The following is a 16,680-nucleotide window of genomic DNA, read 5'->3' as shown; positions in this document are numbered from 1 at the left end:
TCTAGAGAGCTTCCAAAAAACGCCAAGTTTGAAGGGAATCAACGAATCCGTCTAGGAGGCTATAGATCCTTAAACAGACATAAAAGAAAAATAGTACTGAGGACACAAGTTTTCTGGATATTGCGAAGATCTTCAATATTCTTCATTTGTATCAGTATTTTCGAGTGTAAAAATTATTCATTCTTGATGCGGATCTTTTCTGTTTTCCCAGCGATCATACATCTTTGCATGAAATTTGCATAAAATAATCGTCCAATACTGACTTTGAATGGAAATTGTCAATCCTTCTTACATATCGGTCGCCATGTCATGTCCTTCTATTTCCTTTCTCCTTCTTTTTTTTATCATCAAAGTAAGTTAACCTGCATCATGTCATCTGCATGACATTTGCCTTCATTCAGCCACAACCGCATCGAGCACATTCAAGTGACATTTTCAGATTAAACCACCATATTTGCCTTCTCCCAGAGGTAACATGTCTCGCCATATGCATGCAAACGAAACAAGCGTCAACCTGGCGATATGATGGTGCATTACTTGTAACTCGCCACAATACAACAAATCCACAAGAACCCATCAGTAACCCAGAGGTCTCAGAGCAGCAGCAGCAGCAGTCTTGCATCTTAGAGAGGGATATCTTTTGTGGCAGCATTATGATGGCACCCAAACGTGTCCGCGTATATAAAAGTCAACTCTGAATTTGATGGCCACGATGATGTTGATGATGATGGCGCTGTTGTGGTGGTTGGTATGGTGTTTTGATCCACAAGATTCAAAACATGCACCAGCAGATACAACTCCAAACTCCTTCAAGAACCAAGAAAAGGAACACGAAAATATTATTCCAAAACAAAACAACTGATCTTTGTGGAACAAGAAAAGAAAGAGCGAGAGAGAGAGAGATAGATATAAACAAAAGTAAAAGATCGACTGACAGGTGAGTTATACGATACCCACATATCTGGTGCAAGAAACATGTCCGTCCGCAAATATAAATTCAACAGATCGCGACAATATTGCTGCATTATGCGCAATGCAACGACGAATTCTTAATGCGTCATTTCACTTTTGAGCGCGCGAAGAGATACTTTATGTGAACGCGAAACGATACAACAATTGGCGTCTCATGTGTTGTATGTGATGGCAAGGATTTGAAACATTACGCTCGTTCTTGCAACGGACAAGCATCGCACACAAAATACAATGCGGGACTTGAACATATTTATTTTTTTTTCGGTTGTGACCATTTAATACAGTAAAAGTTCTCTAAAACGAAACCATCATCAAAATTTATGTACGCAATGATTGAAGATTTATAAGATTTCAAAAAAATCAAACAACAAAACTTGTGCGATGAGTGTTTTTTAATAAATCAAACGAAGATTCTTTTTAAACAATTTTAAACAATTTTTTAGAAACTATTGATCTCATAAGTCTTTGTAATGAACTTGTTCAAAACTAATGAGTAATGACTTTTAATACATATGAAAAATCCTTTGTGTTTTTGATAACTTTTTAAATTTTTCTTTTTACTTTCTTTTTTTTTCAATTTATAATGAGCTTAAAGTTTTGTTTTTCTTTTTTTAGATTCCCGGATTTTAATGAAAGTGTAATTATATTTTAAAAAGAACGTATTTTATTTATGAGAGTTTTCACTGTATGTCAATTTTTTGTATTACTACCTTGGTCATTGTTTGTTTTAGGAGAACGGACAGCATATGGCTGATGATTACTTATTCAAGTCAAAATGTCTGATGGTTTAAGAATCTTACTACACTGTGAGAAACTAAATGCTAATTCTAACAAACCTCCCGTGTAAGCTTTGGAACAGTGCGCGCACTTGTCAAATTACTGTTTTTTTTTACAATTTCAATACACTTTCATTTTAAAATTTAAAATAAGTGACACATAAATTTGACATTATTCAATTTGTGAGTTTATCAAATAATTGGGCACGTTCAGGAAATATTAGGGACTAGATATTTAGGCAACGTCATTTTCTGAACGGAAATTTGAGTAAATTGACTAAATTAGTTTGGATGTGATGCTATTGTCAAATTTCGAAATTTATTTAAGAATTTTACCGGTCGCATGGGTAAGATACCAAATTTTACTTAACTGGTAATGAATAAATAAAATTAATTATAACCGATAATGCACTTTATACATATCTGCTGTCATATTGACAAAAAAAACTTTCCTAAATTCTTAGGGAAAATTTTCTTGCCTAACTTTCCAGTCAGCTTTCCAATAAAATTACCTAAATTGGAATGATTTTTTTTGACAGCTGACCAATCAGAGACCGAGAAATTACCTAAATATTTAGTCCCTAACGTTTCTGAACCTGCCCATTGCTATCCGTTATACGCCTATTTGATATGTTGATTGAAATTACTTTCATGATAAAAGATGTGTCAACTTCACCGTGAATTTTGATAATTAGAAGAGTTAAGTTTATTTAACAACGAAATAAATTTTAAGCTGTTAGTATAAAAATGATATGAATTTTTTTTTATTATTGGCATTGATTTGGTTTTTTTTTTTTAATTTTTTTAATATACATATATAAGTTTTATGGAAACCCCTGCAGATATACAATCCTATGATTCTCAGCCAGCGAAATAACGCTTGTCATTGGCTGTCGAAACACCTATAAAAAAAAGATTTTGAAGTGATTCGAAAATAGAACAAAAAGATGCATAGTGGGGGTGTATGGATACATCACGTTTTGTTTAAAGGTCAAATTATAGCGAGTTCTTTAATTATAAGTACTATGAATAAGTATTCGAGTTTTTGCGATTTTTACGCCTTACACGTAAAATCTTGAGTGACCAGCTAATAAAGCATCCATAAAAAGATATTAAACTTATCATCAAATCAAAATAAGTTTTACTTTTTACTCAATCATTGTATCCATGTACATTAGACTGATTCAAAGATTGTGTATTTGTGTTTAGAATTTTTTATCTTTTGAATGGTTCATCCAAAAGGCTTGACAAAATCATTTTCTTTTATAAAATTGTCCGCTATACAAAAAAGCTCTTATTAATTTTTTTGATTTTCTCCCGCGTTTCGAAGTTATTCAACTTTAAAATATAAAAAGTAATTTTTCTCATTTTCTTACGATTTTTTGAAGAAATTGTTAGGTTTTTTCAAAAAATTTGCCAAAATTTTCGAATATTTGTATTCTACGTTGTGTTTTGGTTTCACAGATCCTTTTATATAACTCTCAAACCCCTAATACTATCATATTAGATTTCTTCAATAAATTCGAATTATTCATTTTTTCAACTAAAAATTATTTAAATTAATTTTTCGCGTCCGTTTTTTTTTAATTTTATAAATGCAATTTTGTAGAGCGTTCAATTTTATACAAGAAATTAATTAAATCTAGCCTTTTTGATGAACCATTAAAAAGATAAAAAATTCTAAACACAAATACACAATCTTTCCCATATAAATTGTATGGGAAATAGAAATCTGCGATGCGGCGGTACAAAATGTTAACATTAAGGGCTGAAAATTTTACAGTATTTTTTTTCGTCATTTCCAACAATATTTTCAACAATGCTTTGAACAAAAAAAAATTTTTTTTTTGAACCAGTCTAATTGTACATAAAGTGTTTTTTTTTTTTGTTAGGGAAAAAAGTTACACATACGCCACCAGTGACCGTGTGTATGAATTAAACAAAAATCAACAAAAACACCAAAATTTATCTCTTAACTATAACTCAGGTACTCCAAAAAATTAACATAGTATACCTACTATAAAGAAAAAAAACAAGTATGCAGCTTACTTTATTCTTTTAAGATGCATTTTTAGAAAACAAAAATTCAAAATCGTTAGATCCATTTAAAAAAAAAAAAAACAAAAAACTAATTTTTTTATAAATATTTTCTTGAAATGGAAAAGTTTTAAAACAAAATTGGTGTGCTATTATTGATCAACGCCTAAAACCAAAATTTAACAAAAAATCAATATCATGCTTTCAAAAATGTTATTTTTCAAAAATAAAAATTTAAATTTTTTTTTAATTCGAAAATCATGTTTTTCAAAATTTAATTTTTGGTTTGTTTTAAACTTATGTAAATTCATTTGTATCAAAAATTTCGTTGAAATCGAAGTACTAGTTTCTGAAAAAATCTGATTAAAAAAAAAAAAAAAACGGTTCTATGGTAGGTACCATAGGCCTTGCCTAAGAATTAACATTCGGTCTTTTTCGGTCAAAATCGTTAGAGCCGTTTTCGAGCACAATTTTTTACTCAAATCGTTATAAGACAGGTACCGTTATTTTTGATCCAAAAAAAAAAATTAATTCCAAGAACCCCCCGTAGCTCTCCAAAAAGCGCTACATACCAAATTTGATGTCAATTGGTCCATCTGTACAGGCTATAGGAGGGCTATAGCTCCGTACAGACAGACAGACGGACTAACGGGACCCACTTTTTTTGCATTCTCTATCACAAGTAAAAAATCGTATGGGAGGGCGTCTATTCCCCATCGTTTAGCCGGGAGAGGTAATTTAAAAAAAAAATTGACGTCTGCACCTACAATAACGTACTGTACCTTTTTGTAAAGCCAAAGTCTTTTATAAAAATTTTAAATGTCACAGTTTTTGAAAATTAATTCTCAAAATCAAAAAAAAACTATTGGAAATAAAAACTTACAATAATTTTTTATAAATTATATGTAATTAAGTAATATCTTAGTTTTCAAAATTCAATTCTCTTATTTGTTTTTAAACTAAAGGAGAAAACCATGTCCAAAAATATCTTGTCATTTTCGAGAAATTAACTATTATCGACTCATTTTTACTTGAATATCTACATCTCCATACCATTGGCTGCAATAGCTTCATGACTTTATAAACTTATATTTGGCTCTAATAAATTTTTTATGTTATCATTAATTTTTGAAATGTTATGCAATTTTTGGTAATATATTTGATAACTTCAAAAAAATCTTTCTTTTTTTTTTTATTTCTCGCGGTGTATCACCCTGAAACAACTAGACACAAACACATTATTTTAATCACTTTTGTGGTGACAATCATTTGTGCTTTGCATAACAAAGCCAAGTTACTTGTTGCAAGAATATGTACCACTCAGCATGACATCGAAATTGTCCTCCTAACTTTTGTCCAGAATTAAGCGGGCTAGATACCTAATTGTGATGATGGTCTGGATGGCATTTGCACACAGAGTCATTGTTCCACAAGTCTACTTGTTACCATAACAATTCCAGAAACAAAAAACAAAAACAACATTTTCTGTTCAACAAACTGTATATGAGGGTGACAAAATGACGACGCCACTATAATATCAAATCTTATGGTTAGCCACTTGCCAATCCTTGGTCTAAAAATCTTGTTGCAAATTCGTTCAAAGTCATAGAGAACTGTGATTGCAATTTCCGCACAAAAAGTCCAGTCTTTTCAACCGGTCAACCAGTCCACCCATAAGGTCTTTCTCTCTCTTTAATTTTTTGATTCGAATTTGAAAACAAGAAAAAATAAAGTTGCATTAACGACCGGATGTGCACCGCTACGAGAAAATTCATGGAGCAACTCTATAAACTCCATCCTGGTATTGCTCCGCGCGCGATAAAACTACTGGTAACTGGTTTCGAGAGCGATTTTCTGTTCTGCAGCGGGCTAACTCCGTTGTTTGCGTCATCTGTGTGGTGGTTCGTCGAGGTGCACCGAATCAAGCTTATAGGCATACGGAAAGGTAAACTCAAATGCACCTTGCTACCTGACTTGAGCCCAGTTAAATGATTTATGACAGCTACGCAGGGGCAATGTTTCTGATGAGAAAAGAGCCAAACCAAGTCAGACCATAAGCCAAGAGAAAGAATGCACCACCAACCACCCGGTTGCCGCCGACGGTTGATCGAAGTGGAATTGAATGTTGGAACACACTGCGTGTTGGATACATCAGCAATGGATACGGAGAGACAGACACACGGGAACGACCGACCGACGGGCCAGTAAGGGCTTTCCTGTCCATTTGGCGCGATTGCTGTGATTCTGGTGATTCGTGTGTGAGAAGTAATTTCCCAGTGCGGATGTTGGGGCGTTAACTATTTTTATTGGAACGCTTGCTGCCTTAACTCCGGATCTGGCTCTCTGGCCCTACTCTTCTGTGGGGATATCATATAAGAATGATGTTGTTTTTGATACTCTCTGGATAATGCTGATCAGAAAACAACCACCTTTTCAGAAGCACAGAAGTATCCGCATATCATTTGATGATGAAAAAGAAATTAGATGCAATCTATTCGGGTGCGATCTGGTTTGGGTGGAAGTGGAAGTGGAAAAGACCTCGAACTTAGATCGGACATTGGTCGTTTGGTGGGAACGGAAATTCAATTACATCACAACAACATGAGAAGATGTTTGTTGAAAAGTAAGTTTAAACATGTCCGGTAATAGAACCAGTTTAGAGCGAGTTGCATAAGTGACATAAGGAATCTTAAATGAAATGGAGTTCCTTTAGGTTGGGTGTTGGTGTTGGGTGTTAAAATTTCAAGATTGAACTTGGAAAAAAAAAATCAGAAAAAATAAAAGTGTGTAAAGCTAAATGAAAAAAACTGGTAAGTTGTCAAATTTTGGTTAGTTTATCGAACACCTTCTATTAGAACTCTTTTGTTCTAACCCTTCTCGATTTTGACTTTGATGCTCAACTATTTCCTTTATTTATTTATTTATTTTAGGATTTCATGCGATTGAAACGATTTTTTTTTTTTCGAAAATGTATTTTTATCTTAACAACTGAACAAAACCACACCACATTTTTGTTTTCTTCCATTAAAAGGTTAAGATGGGAATCAGAAAACAGTAAAATGTACCTAAAAAAGTATTGCCAACACTCATTGATCTTTGAATAAGAACCCTTAATGAAGTAGGTACCTGAGTGTATTTCGTACAAAAAAATAAGTTAATTAAAGTGCTTTGACCTATGATCAATGTAATCAGTCTAAGAAAAAAAATGGAAATTCCTCTAAAGTCTAAAGAATTGAGTAGGTAGTTGTGTTAAAAACATAGCTGTAATTTTGCACCAAGATGGTTTATCGTATACAAAGAAATCAGTGGAAAGTTAAATATAGGTAAGTTTATTCCCGGTTCGAAGTATCATAGCATAACAAAATACGAAAACATCGGGTCAACCGAAATTATGAAAGGAAACAGGACGACATCGTTTTTTTTTATAGGAAAAACGTGAATTTTTGAGAGAAGTGCAATAAAAAACAAAAATTGTCCAAAATTGGCAGTGTAATTCTAAAACACTGCTCCTTAACATTTTAGTGTGCAGACTCTTCTTCAAAATATTACGAAAGGGCTGTGAGAAAAAAGCCATTCATTTCGGAAGTGAACCGTTTGAATTTTGAAAGCGTTTGAATTTTGCCAGTAAATATTTAAATAAATTGGGAATCCGTTATATTTTAGGTGACACAGTATTTGATTGACATCTTAATACATTTAAGTATAACTGATTTTTCATTTGAAAATTGTTTTAAAATTTTTTTTGTATTCTTTTGTTTTATTTTACATTATTGAGATTTTTTAATAAGTACTAAAATGACTTTCTATTTCATTATTTTCTTAATCGCAAACCATTTTATTATTAATGGTACCTGCCGAAAAACCGTTTTTTTATTCTGAATATCTCTCCCAAACGACTTATTTAATTTTAAAAAAAATTGTGTTCAAAATCATTAGTTTTAATATACCTAAATCAAAACTTAATTCTTGAAAGTTTCGAAAACGAAAATTTTGATTTGAGTTGTTGATAAGTAAATGCTACAAAATGGTTTTATTTTTATTTTTTCAAAATATAAATTTTTGAAAACTTTCTTTAACGAATTAATTTTCTTTTTCTAAATAAATGAAAGAAATCAATTTGCAATTTCAATTTCATTTAAAATGTTGTCTATTTTCGTTTAAAGAACTAATTTTATTTATTTATTTATTATTATTATTTTTTTTTTTTTTCATATAAAAAATTGTAGGTGCATAAAAGTCTGAAAAAATTTAAGGAACTTAAATTCTAAGAGCAAGTAATGGGCTTTGTAATTTAGTCTACTCTTAAAAAAAAAAAAACTATAAGGTACCTATGTTTTTCTCACAAAAATCTGATAAATATAAAGGGTGTTGTCGGTTTTTGAAAAAATTGTTATACATATTTGAAAAGAAAAGTGCTTGTCGATGATTTCACGTGATAACGTCTATAAGAAAACAGGTTGTGTGCTTTTGTTTAAAATGAGTCAATTGAAGCGTTTATTTATTTCACACAATCATTATTTACAAGAAAAAGCTAAAAAAATTACCTTTTTTTCTTTTCTCATTATATTAATTTTTTTATTTGAAAAGCTTACAAAAAAATTATACCATTAAAAAGCCATATATTTCTTCTAAAGAATGAAACCATTTTTATATTTTTACAATGCGTAAAAAGTATTAAAATAACTTATTAAAAAAAATCATTTCCTATGAAAAAGTGATAAAATCACTTCCATCACCAAAAAATCCATTTTTTTATAAAACAACCTAAAATAAATTTTATACCACCTGAAAGCTTATTACTTCATCTCAAAATATATACCTTTATCGATCATGTCTATTAGACATCTACAAAAAGAGCTAGAATTTTTTGAACTCGATCAATTTTCATCCAAAAAGCAAAAAAAAAACATATAATTTTATCTTCTCAAGCTATTTAATCAATTTTTTTCAACGACAACCCATACAAAATTTTATATCATGTGAAAGCTCATTATATCACCTTTTATATGACGTTTCAATCTTATTGCGATGCCTAGAAAAAAAGTGAGAATTTTTTAAAATCAACTATGTCGAAATTCCAAACTGAGATTACGGTATGTACTTCCCACACTGGTGGCTGTTCATGATCAAGAGAACTCTACGGGTGTTTTGAGGTATTTCGCAAGTTTTTTAATTTAACATTGTGTAGCTTGTAGTGAATGTAGAGTTATGTGTGATATATCAGGATGCTTAGTAATGTTAAAAAAAATGTTTATCTGCTCTATATCAAAATATATTACCTGTTGAAAAATAGAACATTATTTTACCGTTATCTCAATATTGTGACCACAAAATTGATAAAATAAAAAAATAGCTATAATAAGTCTTAGAAGTCTTTTTAAAAAGCTATTATCACTCCTATCTTTCGATTCAAATGTTTTATGTTTTTTGTTTGTCTAATTATTTGAATGTAAGTTTTATTTTCATTGATGTGATGTGTGAAATTCTAGATTTCCTGAATAGTTACGTTCCCATTCAGATAGACAAATACAACAAATAGCTGTTGTTAGCTGCAGATAGACTTCAAAACTATTACAACAAAAAGTACACTTCATTACTAACAATTTATATCCACCACCAGAGGGGGTTACATACACACATATAATCACTATTGACTATATACAGTTAACTACTAAACTAAAAGCCAATTGTCAACTAATTTATTGTTAACATGAAAAACATTCGCCTAATGGCTCATTGAACACTCAAATGTATATTACTCTTGTCGACACAGGGGGCGCTTTATACAGCACATAGATAGCTCTAAGCCGCCGCTGGTTTTTCCTTAATTTGAATACTAACTACTGCCGTCAAGAGAGAGAGATGCCATTAAGGTCGACATCAAATTGCCTTTGCAACTTGCATATTGCCAGCCGTCACCGTCAATACCGTAACCCTCCCCTCTGCGTGGTATGCAAAATAAAAAAAATCAATATAAAGATATTTGTACGAGTTTTGTCAAATCACGACGACTTGTCGAAGCATTTTGCCAATTAGCCAATAGTTCAATCAGCAATGTCATTAATTTACTTCATCAGGTATTGCAAATGTTTTCAGAAATGATATCGAATGAAACTGTTTTCTGAAGGAGGACAACGACAACGACGCTTGACGAAGCGTCGCCGAGGAGTGTCACGGGGGTGACAGAATGCTTATGTCAACTATTGGCATATTGCAATTGCCAGCAATGGTCGTTGACTTGTGACGATTTCTTGCGATCGAGACTGGCTGAGAGTAAAGTAAAGTTTCTTGGAAGTTATCTGTTTAAGGCAACAACAAGGGCAGCTCTCTTTTTGGAATTCGAACAAAAAATTTACAAAATCAGTCGAAGTCAGAGTTGCAGTTGCAATCGAGAAGAGTAACACAAAAAAAAAAAAAAAGATAAATGGCCACGATAAGTAATTAATTAGGTAATAGCGAGAGAGACCTGGCCAAAGACATGGTAATAGACTCCTCGGATCTTGATTGTCTCGGCTTCTTGGTTTTCTTGCCGGCGAACAACTTAATTTACTCCTAAATTTCGCCATAGCATACAGACATTCAAATTGAATTGTGTGCATTTAAGGTAAAAAGCAAGAAAACAAAAAAAGTCAACCAAAAGTTTCAAGTTGGCCTCTGTCACGGCATGCATCCCATAAGTCGAATCGAATCGCTCCTCTATAAGGTGGCTCGTCTTGGCCGCGTGATTCGTTTGGTGTCACGAAACAGGAGCTCCAACTTGAGTCCGATTCGATAACACTACAACTGCCAGTGCCAGTTGAAGTACTACATCGTCGAATGGGGATTTCTTCAAAGTGAGACGTGGGCGTGTGTGGGGTAATTCACACACGATCGTCGTCGTCGCTTCGGTCGTCGTCGTTGAAACTTGGTTTGTATCGTCTTTGAAATGTTTCACAGCATCTGCTTGTGAGTCCAATATGGTTTTGTGGAGGAATACCTACTTAATTCCACCTGACCGCATGAGTTCTTATCTGTTTGTGATTAAAGGATTTCAAGTAAATGAGACATTACACTGGTCAACAAAATTTAACTTTTTTTTTGCCACAAGAACCCAAATGTACTTTTCTAGTAGTTTTTGGGGTGCCAAATCCGAATCTGAATTCAGAAAAATTTGATTGGCCTTCGTTTTTGAAATATTACCGTTAGAAAATGTCAAAAAACGTAATTTTGGCTGTTTTCGAGGTTCTGTTTTTATGTGGGGTAGTTCATTATAAACAAATTTGTAAAGGTTATTATAAGAACAGATATTCTTCTTTCAAAAACTGTTTAAATTTTCCCGATATCTCTTTTATTGCTCGAGATATCTTTAGTTTCATTTAATAAGTCAAAGAGAAACTAAATTTAATCTAAAGTTTAAGTCACTGGCCACAGAATTTTTGCCACAAGAACCAAAATATACTTTTCTGAAGGTTTTTGAGTTGCTGAACTCAAATCCGCAATCGGAAAAATTCTATTAGCCTCCGTTCTTGAAATATAACCGTTATAAAAAAAACCCTTTTTTGCATTTTATAACGGTAATATTTTAAGAACGAAGGCTAATAAAATTTTTCTGATTGTGGATTCGAGTTCAGCAACCCAAAAACCTTCAGAAAAGTATATTTTGATTCTTGTGGCAAAAAAAAGTGTAATTTGGTTGGCCAGTGTTGTTTCTGATTCAAAGACCGCTACTTAAATTTTAAATATCTCGGGCAATAAAAGAGATATCGGAAAGATTTAAACATTTTTTGAATGAATAAAACTAGCTCTTATTGGCACCGTTACAAATTTATTCACAATTAATTACTCCACATAAAAACATAACCTCGAAAACAGCCAAAATTACGTTTTTTGACATTTTCTAACTGTAATATTTCAAAAACGAAGGCCAATCAAATTTTTCTGACTTCAGATTCGGATTCAGCACCCCAAAAACTACTAGGAAAGTATATTTTGGTTCTTGTGGCAAAAACCTTGTTGACCAGTGTTATTGAAAAGTTTTAATTTATTGCTATGTCTGGGTTGAATTAATCAAAGTCGGTAGGTACTTTTGCAGGCTTGCAAGTTGAAAAATATCTCCCTGTATAGACAGAAAAGGTAATAGCTGTGCGGACTCTATTTGATGTTTTGATGTGTGTTTTTTGTTTTCTAAAGCCACCACAAAAAAAAGACGCCATTTTCTAACGTTACACTCTCGCACTTTCGCAGTGCGGCAAAAAATTTAAATTAAAAAATTAAAAATAAGCTATTAGAGATACAAAACATCTTCTATAGCTTATTTGAAAGATAATTACTTAAAGCTTAATCCAAATGAAGGATTTTTAAAAATTCCGTCATTCAATAGGGTAAACAGGGGTAAAACGGAAAGATGAAATTTGGGCTAAAATCTAAACGCGAAGTCGTAGAGAATTGATTTTCTGTTTGCTATAGATAGATGACATTAATTTAAGAATAACTGCATTTAAGAAAAAATTCTAAAAAATTTTGAAACTAAGCTATAACGTTTTGTTTAAACGTTGCACACGTGTTGGGGCTATGACAAAATGATGATTTTGGGTAAAGGAAATTTTTTTTGACAATTCTAAAGGTGCCAGGTGAAAGATGAGGGAAAAAAAATTATGCATCTGATACGGATTTTTTCCAACACTCTGCGTTTCGAAATATGAATTTTTGAAAAACACCTTGTTTTCTAGGGGTATTTTTGGGTAATTTTTGATTTTTAGCTTTTTTTGGAGTGTTCAAAATATCTCAAACTTATAGGACATGTAGGTTTTCGCCTTATGCATACATGTGCATTGGAATCGTTTAGTGAGTTTTGATGGAATAACGGAAGAAACAAGTTTTTAAAAAACACGTTTTTTGACCGTTTTTAACCGATTTTCATCGTTTTTTTATTTTTATCTTTTTTTCTTTAATAGATACAGGAATAAAGTATATAAAGGAATGATAGACCATGACTACGACTTTATGTGTGCGAAGTTTCAATCATTTTCGTAAACACAATTTTGAGATAACGGTAAAATAAAATTTTAGAATTCAACAGGTTATAACTTTTGACCAAGAGCAGATAGAAATTTTATTAAACTTTTATGATACAATAACCTTTCATTTGGTATATCACACATAACGGTAGACTAACTACAAGATACACAATGTTAAATCAAGAAACTTGCGAAAAACCTCAAAACACCAGTTGAGATCTGTTGCCCCCCGAACAGCCACCAGTGTGGGAAGTACCATAATCTCCGTCTGGAAATTCGACATGGTTGACTTTAAAAAATTCTAACTTCTCTTGTAGGCATCTTTGAAATGAGATTGATATGTCATATGAAAGGTGAATAATAAGCTTTCACATGGTATATATTTTTTATAGGTTTTCAAACAAAAAAAATTGATTCCATAGCCTGAGAACATAAAAATAAATAAATGTTTTTTTTGCTTTTTTTAATGAAATTTGATCGAGTTCAAAAAATTCTAGCTCTTTTTGTAGATGTCTCTTAGACCTGATCGATATATATATATTGAGCTAAGACAATAAGCTTTCAGATGGTATAAAATTTTGTATAGCTTGTTAGGGAACAAAATTGAATTAATGACGTGAGAAGATAAAAATTCATGTTTTTTTTTTGCTTTTTTGATGAAAATGATTGTTTTCAATAAATTATTTTTATACTTTTTGCGCATTGTAAAAATTTTAAAATGGTTTTATTCTTAAGAAAATTATTTTATTCTTGTAAATTATGATTGTTTGAATATAAGTAAACGCTTCAATTGACTCATTTTAAACAAAAGCACACAACCTGTTTTCTGACGACGTTATCACGTAAAATCATCGTCCGTAAACCGGATTTACAGACAACCTCTTTTTATGAAATTTAGTAAATTTTCAAATCAACTGAAATGAAAATTTTAATCGTCTACTGCATACGAAGCCAAATATGGTTTTGTCTATTTGTATGCACTTTTCTCTTCTCTGTCACAAAAAAATTATAAAGATTCAATACAATCCTCTTCTTTGTGTTTCTGAGAACCCATAAGGATAGTTTTTTCGTGTGTCCGACACAAAATAAAGGTGTATTTTATGATCACAGGTGAGTCGATCAGTCGTGTGCATTGAAATCGAAAGTGTAGAATATATTTATACTTTAAGTGTTAATTACTGCGTTTGTTTGGAAAGAAAAGTGGAATTGAAAATTTATTTTTGATCGATTGTCTTATTATGTACGCTATGAGCCAATTTTTATTGAAAAAAAATTATTGGCCTGGTCTTGGGAGGGCAAAAAGTACGGAAGCCATATTTGGCTTCGTATGCATTAAGGTGTTTTAACTCTACACAATTTCTTAAATTTTTTTGTTGGAAAATTTTGTTCCTTTACATTTTTTTTGCCTGGAAGCTTCAGATATGGAGCCCCTTCACTTTTAGAGACATTTTTTTTACGTTAACCCCATTTCCAGGGGCGTAACCACAAAAAATTTAGGGGGAGGGAGGCTTACCTATAATATTTTTCAATCATTTTATTACTTTTTAGTTTTTTTAAGATCTGGGAGTGGGTGAAAATGTTGGAGGAAGACTTACTTTGACAGTGGAAAGAATGTGAACAAGAAAAAAATATATATAACGGAAAAAACAAATTGCTTTTCTCGGTTCCATGGCTTAAAATGAGCCAAATTTGAATTAATTCTTAACCTTTTGTAATGCAATTTATTTATTTTACTTTATTTTGTTTTTAAATGATGAATATTTATCTTTTGATTTTTTTAATTTTATTCTTTACATAATCTGAATAAATAAAATTAGTAAAATTTCTTACCCCTTAATGCATACGAAGCCAAATTTGGCTTATAAACAAATTTTTTAAATGTAAACCGTTTTGAAACAACCCAAAGAACCCATGTAAAGCATTTTTTAATATTTTCGTCCGCTAATATTAATTCATGCAGTAGAGGGTTAAGTATAAAAATTTAAGATAATTTTTTTTTCCAAAAAATTATAACATTGAAATTGTATATTTGAAAATTTTGATATGTTTTTTTTTAAGTTTATTTTCCTAATTCTAAGAATTAAGGAGAATGCCCAAAAATGTAAGGAAAAAAAACTATCATTGATTAAAGTGAGGCAAATACCTAGGCGTTTTCTTTCTAAAAAAAAAACATTCCCGGAATTTGCTTCACGATTTTTAATGAAGGGTTTCTTTATGACAAAACAATTCTCAGAGAAATCAGACTGTCTTGGTTTTAGTTTAGTTCCATAAAATTCTGTATCGAAAAATTCCCTAAGATAATGTGCCATAAGCTATGATTGTTTTTAAATGACTCTGTTTGGAGTGTGTGAAGTAAGCTCCCGTTGTTTTGAAAATTTTGTTTTTGACAGTTTTGTTTTCGGTTGTCCGTGATTTTTGCCGGAATGTTCAAAATTTTGTTAGAAAAATTCTCAAAAATGAGGGTTTTAGAGACAACAACCCGTTTTTGACCTAGTCTCTCTTTAATCGAAAATTGATTTTTTAAAAGTTGTTCCGGGTTTTTAAAAAATGTTTGTAACAAGTTCCAAAATTTGGATCTCTTAGTTCATTTTGAAAATTAGGGCTAGAAAACAAAAAACTGTAGCTCCCTTTATTCGATTTTTTAAGTTTTTATATTTTTTCGATTTGGAATGAGATGGATTATTTTTGGAAAATTTTGGGGTTTAAACATTTTCAAAGGATTGCACAAATGGGGTAAGAGTTTACTAAAACTCTTGTTTTTACGTTCAGATCTCTTGTTCTTGGTTTTTTCTTAGCGATTTTCGGCATGCTTAAGAGTTGTTGTAAATGTTTCACTTGGAACAACTTTTATAATAGCTGTCAAAAACAAAAATTTTAATAAAGGTTGAATATTTTCACGCACTCAACATTTTTAATTGTAGTTTTTTCTAACTGAAATAATTTAATTTAGTAAAAATAGTATCTACAACATACCAACAAATTAAAAAAAATGTTCTACTTATGAAATTTGGCAAAAAGTTTGCTTTTGGGATGAGAATCAAGTATAAAAAAGTCTATAAAAAAAAATTGGGTGGAACGTTGTTTTTTTCGCGGACAAGAGGGAGGGGGTGAAAATATTGTGAAGAAAATTGTTTGTGGAATATTATCATATGACACTTGTTTTTAAGATATTTTTTGATGCTGAATGAAATAAAAATAAAGTCAATACGATAGCTATAAGAAAAGTTATTGCCGATTAAAAACAAGGGTGCTTGTTTTTTTACTTTAACAGGTACATAAATATTATCGATGTGAAAAACAAGATACATTGATGAAATTCGGGATGAAGGTTTTAGATAAAGCAGGGACAAAGGTTTCATAAAATTTCTAAAAATATTTTTGATGAAAGGGTGTTTTTTTGATGGGTTGAGTTATGTGTAAGAAAGGTATCGTAACATCTGACATAATTTTTATTAATTTTATAAACTTGACCAAAAAGTTTCGTTTTTTATAAGAGTTAAGAATCTAAAAAGTCTACAAAATTATCTTGAGTGAAAGGGTGTTTGTTTTTTAAGAAATGATGAACTTCGGATCTAATACCACAAAAACTTTGACATAGCCCATATGTTTCATTTATAACAGAAACTAAGAATCTAAGCAGTCTACCTATACAAATATTTGTGGTGAAAGGGTTTTTTTTTTTGGGAAACAAGGAAAACACATTTTTGGATTTTTAAGAAAATATTTTAAATTTGTTTTTTGAAAAATTAATTTTTTGCAAACGGATAAGTGAATTATTTCGAAATTTCGGTTTTAAGTGTTAGTTAACTATTTCTTCCAAATGACATACCAACTTTTTTTTAATATTTTTGTATAGAAACCGATTATTATAATTTTTATTATAAAAACGACTCGAACAA

This window comes from Episyrphus balteatus, chromosome 1 (assembly GCF_945859705.1).
Source record: "Episyrphus balteatus chromosome 1, idEpiBalt1.1, whole genome shotgun sequence".
NCBI classification, from domain to species: Eukaryota; Metazoa; Arthropoda; class Insecta; order Diptera; family Syrphidae; genus Episyrphus; species Episyrphus balteatus.
This window is presented reverse-complemented; position numbering follows the sequence as displayed.